An 8,104-nucleotide genomic window follows, 5' to 3' on the forward strand; every position below is an offset into this window, starting at 1 on the left:
GACTTTAAATTTTATTATAAGGCTACACTAATCTGAACAGCTCGGTATTGGTACAAGAACAGGCATATAGACCAATGGAATAGAATAGAGATTCTGGAAGCAAAACCACAATATCTAAACCAACTCATCACCAACAAAGCCTCCACCAACAACCACTAGGAAGAGGAGAACCTATTCAGTAAATGGTGCTGGGAAAACTGGCTGATCACATGCAGAAGATTGAAACAAGACCCCTACCTATCACCATACCCAAAAATCAACTCCAAATGGATCAAAGACCTAAATGTAAAACCTCAAACTATAAGAATCTTTGAAAATGCAGCAATTAGAATTTCTACTGAAATTAGAATAGACAACCAATTCCTGATCAAAACCCCAAGTGCCCATGCCATAGAGAGATAAGTGGGACCTCATCAAACTGAGTTTCTGCAATGCAAAAGAAACCATCAACAGAGTGGAGAGACAGCCCATAGAATGATAAAAAATATTTGCCAACTGTGTAGCTGACAAAGGTCTCACATTCAGCATCTACAATGAACTCAAATGTGCCATAAAGAAAAAAACAAACACCCCTATTAAAAAATGGGCAAATGACATTAACAGATACTTCTCAAAAGAAGACATACAATAGCCAACAGATACATGAAAAATGCTCAATCTCATTAATCATCAAAGAAATGCAAATTAAAACCACACTTAGATACCACCTATCTCCAGTCAGGATGGCCATCATCAGTAACTCAAAAAACAACAGATGCTAGAGAGGATTTGAGGAAAAGGGAACGCTTCTACACTGTTGGTAGGAGTGCAAACTAATACAACCTCTGTGGAAAACAGTGTGGCAATTTCTAAAAGATCTAAAAATCGACCTTCCATATGACCCAGAACTCAATCACTCCATGAAAAAGATACCTGCACATGCATGTTTACTGCAGCACTATTCACAATAGCAAAAACGTGGAACCAACTGTGCTACTCATCGAAACTGACTAGATTAAAAAAAATGTGCGGTGGCTCAGCCTGTAATCCCGCGCCTTTGGGAGGCTGAGGTGAGTGAATTGCCTGAGCCCGCGGGTTCGAGACCCGCCTGGGCAGCAAGACCTCATCTCTACAATAATTCAAAAAATCAGCCGGGCATGGTAGCGCATGCCTGTAATTCCAGCTACTTGGAAGGCTGAGGCGGAAGGATCGCAGGAGCCCAGCAGGTCGAGGCTGCGGTGGCCAGGAGCGGCCACTGCACTCCAGTCTGGGCGACAGAGTGAGACTCCAACTCAAAAAAAAAAAAAAAAAAAATGTGATATATAAACATAATGGAATATTATGCAATCCTAAATAAGGACAAAATTATGTACTTGGCAGCAACTTGGATGGATTTAGAATCTGTAATACTCAGTGAACTATCATAGAAACAAAGAACTGAATACCACATATTCTCACTCATAAGCAGACTCTGAACATTTATCGTAATGCTATAAGAAAGGGATTGGCAGTAGCAGGAAATTGTCAAGGGAGTAGGGAGCCATATAACAACAATAAGTGTGCCTGATCTCAAACCAGGTGAAATGTGGACCAAAGGAAGGCCCACACTTTGCCTGTACGATGACCACTTGTATACTTAATCCTGAATTGTACCTGTCTTTAAAATAAAAAAGAAAATCTCTTGGTCAATCTCAGACAAAGATTATATAGCTATGATCTTAGAATGCTTATAGTAAACCCATGTTAAGTGATGAGAAAACTGAGACCTAACAATGTTAAGTAAACTGACAAAGGTCACACAGCTAACAAGAAAATAATGGCATACAGATATGAACCCATGTTTGTCTCACTTCAAAATCTAAATTCCTATCTTAAACTTCCTCCTATCTTTATCATTTTCTTAAAAGGAAAATAAAACAAACAAATAACAAAATAATGGAGCTTGATAATGTGAAAAGATTATTAAATCAGTGTCTTAAAGGAAAATTTTTAAAGGAGCATTGTATCTTTTTTCTTTACATATATATGTGAAAAAATGAACTAGAAAGCCAATTTTATGTAACATGAGTCTATTTAGTGTTTTAAGATATATGTGAATTTTGCTAATATGCTTTTAAAGAAGTATATTGATGAGGAATGGCGTAGGCAGTGATTGAGAGGTCCTGATTAAGTGATATATTATCTGAATAACAAATATGTTGTTTGAGATTATATAGAAAAAATAAATATTTAAAGATAGTAAAATAATTTTTGTTTTAAAACTGTTCAGTTAATAATACAAGATAAATATTCTGCAAAAAATTATGCTGCTTTTTCTTTTTTAAGTTGGAGTCTCACTCTGTTGCCTGGACTGGAGTCCTGGCCACCGCAGCCTCGACCTGCTGGGCTCCAGCGATCCTTCCACCTCAGCCTTCCAAGTAGCCGGAATTACAGGCATGTGCTACCACACCCGGCTGATTTTTTTTTTTTTTTTTTTATTGTAGAGATGAGGTCTTGCTGCCCAGGTAGGTCTCGAACCCGCGGGCTCAGGCAATCCACTCACCTCAGCCTCCCAAAGGCACAGGATTACAGGCTGAGCCACCGAGCATGGCTAAAAAATTATGCTTTTAATGAGTTGTTTCATTTCTACAATATTTTGAAGCATGTAACACTCAGTGCGCCTTATAACTAAAGTGATATGTGAAATTATGGAACAGAACCTAAATGGAAAACCCTGTATAACTCATTAACCTGCCTCCCAGGACCACAGAAGAGTGCCATGTTTCTTTCATAACAACCTAAAATAAAATGAATGCTCTTGAGAACCTGAAAAAAAAAAATTTTTTTTCACAAAGACTTTTGTATGCCCAAAGATGTCCATTACAGTGTTACTTATCATTGTGAAAAATTATGATCATCCTAAAACTTCAGCAGAGAGGAAATAGGTTAGTAAATTTATATGAAAAAAAAAACCTATCATCCATGTGACAATTAGAAGCAAATTTTTTTATGACTTTGAACAAACACTTAAGACATTTCAAAAACATGAAAGCAAAATATAAGACTGGATCTATATATTATGATGTCAGAGTAGAAATGCACACAGAAAATACTGAAAGGAAAATTATTATCTCTGGATGATAGATGACTAAGAAAAGTATATATATTCTTGTGTTGTCCTCTTTTTCTGCAGTGGACTTCTATTATTTTTATAATTAGAAAAATACTTTATAAAATATATAAGGTACTGCTTTCTGTCTAACCTGAATCACTTTTGCTCTGCTCTGAACTCTTAGGGCAATTCAACTGGTCAATCACTCACACTTTTCACCAAGATTTATTAGGCAACTACCAGGCCACAAGCATTCTGTTAGTGCTAGGATTGCACAGATGAATAGGAATCTGCCCTTACCCCAGAGGTACACTGGCTCAATATACAAACACATAATATTAGTTATTTCTAATAATTTATTTTGCACTTTTACTCTATGCTAGATACTCATAATATTTCATTTACCTTATTTCCTCTCGGTAAAATGGAGCTACTATTTGGGTGTTTTAAAGTTTACCCTTAATGCACTTAGCACAATTCCTGATTTACAGCAAGGTAATAGATAACTGTTTTACTGTGAAGGCTATTATAATAGGCAAGATACGAATAAACTAAGAACTAAATACTAAGGGTATGGAGGAAGGACAATTCTACACAGGAAAGAGAGGTCAGAGACACTTGAACTTTCTTGAAAGATGGTTAGGATTTTGCAGGTAGCCAAGTAAGGGAAGGGCATTCTACACAAGCAGGGCCAGTTGCATCCTATTCCCTTTGACAATGACTTTTTTTTAGCACTTTTATAAGGTGACATTTTGCAGTGTGATATATTCTCAGCAGGCTCTTAAAAGCAATGCTGCACACTTATATGAAACTGTTTCCAGTGTAAAGACACCCCCTGACAAATGTCCGGATTCATTTTATAACTTGATTCCATGGGAAGGAGAGACAATTCCATCCCATGCATTGGAGTTTGCTCTTTAATTCCACACAGAGTAGAACTATCACAGAAACGCATGAGAAAGCACACAGCCTCGTAGGTAAACAGAAACATCACACACACCTTTTGAAGCAGCAAAGCAATATTGTTTTTGCCAACAAAGAGGAATTGGCTCATTACTTCTTCTTCTTCACAGTCTTCCCTCATCCTTTGCACTATCTACTGGAAGCTTCCTCCTCTACAAACAACACATAAATTCTAGCCATCTCAGTGATCTTCTGGAAGAGGAAAATAAGGGGGAAAAAAAATTTTTTTTAATAAAATTGTCCTTGTTTTGCTTCAGAAACATTAGTCATTAGCCAAATGATGTGACTAGTTACTTGCCCGACTTGAGCAGCGAAAACTGAACATACAAGTTCAGTGAAGACAGACAGTTTACATTCATGTTAGAACTCATCAAAGAGAGCATGAGAAGAGACAGTCCAGGTTGAGACAAGGAGAGACACAATGCACATTGTTATCACTCAATTAGGAATGTGGTCCACACAACTGTTTTCAGCAGTAGATGAAATACCTTTTTCTCCTTCAATATACATATTCAACATACATAACCTTCAGGGTCTATGACCTTTCCATTAAACATCCCAATCAGTCAGCAATTGTTTCCATACATTACCACGTTGGCCCCGATTTATGGAAACACCACTCTTTACTCTATGGAAACACCACTCTTTACTTGTTCTCACTTATCTTCACATTTTTTTCATGAACACAGCACATAAGAGGTTCTATTTATAAACAAGTACAGAAAGTTGCAACAGATTGATAATACCAAAAACATCTCTAGAAGTGGCCATGCTCAGCAGAAGCTGTGACATTTTATCTACAATTATCTCCTCCTCCTAATGAGAGTATTGGAGGTAGAAAATGCTGGAAAATACTAGCCACAAGAGAAGTTGTGAAATATCTGCTCTTAGAGTCACTAAGCAGATAAAAACAAAGCCCATCTATCTTAGATTGCTATGATGCTTTCCTGTTTTAAGTGTGGGTTGACTTTGAGAGTTCTTTCACTGCTATTTTGTTGAAGGTAAATTGAGTTATTGAGGAAGTTTTCCTAAGTGGCCAATTAGACAACATGAGACCCTTTAATGTGATGTGACTATTCAGTTCTAAAGCGTCCACAGATTTAAAAAAAAAAAAAAAAAAGGCAACTTCCACTCATGAGTCTCCCTTCCCTAAGAACCCCATGGACCTTCCAGATGAATGTCTCATTTCATTTCAATTCAGTCAACTTACCATGGCCCTGAGCAGAACCCATAAATTCACCTATAATTTATTAAAGATCTTCAAGGCACTCCATCCAACTAGTTCACACAGACAGCATGCTTTGTTTAAAGAAAAAAAATGCTCCCATCACTGAAAATAAGAAAATACAAGTCAAGACCACAATAGGTTTAGAGTGACTGTATTTAAATGTTTATGGACTGGAATCCCAAGTATGTCTTGGAATAACTCTGCATTTAGCCACAATTGATGAAACTTATGTCCATGAACAATCCCCAAGGAATGGCTGAACACAATTTCATCTACAACTTTCCCTATACTTAAGGAAACCACAACTTCTAGGGTAAAATTAAAAACAATAACCACTAAGGTTTTCTGTACAATTGTAATCTTTTGTTTGCTTTTGCTCCTTTTAAAAAAAAAATCTTGAGTCCCTTTAGAAAGAAATGCTTCATAAGCTCACCATATGGGAACAACCCTGCTATTAATATGTTGTTTCTATTCTGTGTTAATATATTTTTATCCAGAGCCAGCAAAGGAAAGAGAAATGATGCATAGATTTCTTTAAGAGAAGTAGAAAGAGGGAAACACTGAGAACACACAACTTCAGCACCAGAATGGTCTCATCCAGGGCCTCTGGATAAGTCAGAAAAGTGTCCAATCAAGACCAGGAAAAGTTTGAGGCTTCAGTGACCTTGGGATCTCCCAACCTTCTCCAGGCTGCCAATGACAGAACAAGACGGGCTTCTCAGATTCAGAGTCATCACACTCTATGCTAGGCATTGTGTTAGATGATATCTCTTCCATTATGACCATCTGCAAAGAGCTCAGACCTTTGAAAGAGGAAGACTTGGCCACCTTTTTCCAGCCTGAAAATGTGACATCACTTAAGGAGGAAACTCCCAGGATTATGAGGTCAAGTGTCAGAGACCAGAGTACAGCTAGCACTGGCTACTATTTTAGAGCACTCACTGATGTTTAGAAGAATTTCCAGTGGAAATAGAAACTCAAAGGGAAGAAAAGGAAAACCAAGTTCTAGCAGAGCCTGCAAGGCAGACCAGCATGCTTGCTTGCCAAGGTCTTGTTCCAAGATGTCTCCACAGGATGATATCTATTACCTGAAAGTAAACCATGGTTTTCAATACAGCAAATTCAGAAAAACTGAATCTTGTAAGGATCCTGAGAATAAATCCATGTATCACATTAAACAAGCTAAAAAAAAAAAAAAAAAAAAAACTCGTGAATAAACAAGAATACTGGTATGTTTTTTCACAATGAGAAATTTATATCAAAGGAACCAGAATACATGAAGTCCATATAAACATTGTTTTATGACCTGTACTCAGATCTTCATGGATGATCAGTTAGAATGTACTAAAAAGCAAGTAAGAGAAAACCTAACACAAATTTGGTTAGATAATAAAAAGAATTCATTGACTCATGTAGTTCAAAATGACTATGGTAGGAAGTGCTTTAGGCAAGACATAATCCAGAAGCTTAAGGTTATATCAAGGATTAAATTCCTTTCCACATATTGGTCTATTTCCCATCTTATTGGCCCTTCCTAGTACTATGTGTTCTCGTGGTTACAAAATGGCTATCAGCAGAAATAAGTTGGTGTGCGTTTTATTTATTCAACTTCAATAAAAGAAGGAAGGTTTATTGCTGCCCAACCATCAAATAAAGTTCTAAACTTCACCTTGATTGGACCAATGTAGATAAGTACTTACCTATGAACTAATCATGCTAGGCAGAAAATTGGTTCAGGTCTAGGTTACTGTCCATCTGTGAATCAATCACTGTGGCAAAGAGTTCATGAAGATTGGCTGCCGCTGATCTCCAAAGTTAAGAGATGCCATTACTACTCAAACTGCAAAACAATGACTTGTAAGGGGACCTCAAAAAGTTCGTGGAAAAATGAGAAATTAAGAGATAAAATAAAAATTAAAAAATACAAACTGTGTTTCTCAGCATAATCTCCATCAAGTTCAAGACACTTTTGTAAATGATGATATCAGCCATTTAGCCCGTCCCTAAAGAACTGAGCAGCCTGGGAATTTAATTATGTCAATGTAGCCATTTTTACATCATTAAATGAAGAAATATGAGTGCTTTTTAAAGACTTTTAAGATTAGGAAACAAAAAGAAGTCAGAAGGAGCCATATCAGGACTATAAGATGAATATCAAATTATTTCCCATCAAAACTCTTACAAAATTGCCCTTATTTGATGAGAAAAATGAGCAGGAAAGTTGTTATTGTGGAGGACTCCCTGGTGAAGTTTTCCTGGGTGTTTTTCCACTAAAACTTTGGCTGACTTTCTCAAAACACTCTCATAATGAGCAGATGTTATTGTTCTCTGGCCCACCAGAAAGTCAATAAGCAAACTGCCCTAAGCGTCCCCAAAAAACTCTTGCCATGGCCTTTGTCCTTAACTGGTCCACTTTTGCTTTGACTGGACCAATTCCATCTCTTGGTAGCCATTGCTTTGACTGTGCTTTGTCTTCAGAATTGTACTGGTAAAGCCAGGTTTTATCTCCTGTTACAATTCTTCAAAGAAATGCTTCAGGATCTTGATCTCACTTGTTTAAAATTTCCATTGAAAGGTCTACTCTGTCTGTAGCTGATCTAGTTGCAACAGTGTTGGCACCCATCAAGTCATAAATTTGCTCAACTTTAATTTTTCAGTCAGAATTGTGTAAACTGAACCAAATGAAATTTGTTAGCTGCTATTTCTGTTGTTAATCATCCATTCTCTTCAGATAGGGCACAAACAGGGTTAATTTTTTTCCTCACAAACTGATGTAAATGGTCTACCTCTATGGGCTTCATCTTTTAACTTTGTCTTATCTCTTTTTTTTTTTTTTTTTTTTT

Source organism: Carlito syrichta, unplaced genomic scaffold (assembly GCF_000164805.1).
Source record: "Carlito syrichta isolate Samal-C Ts95f unplaced genomic scaffold, Tarsius_syrichta-2.0.1 Scaffold301784, whole genome shotgun sequence".
Taxonomy (NCBI): Eukaryota; Metazoa; Chordata; class Mammalia; order Primates; family Tarsiidae; genus Carlito; species Carlito syrichta.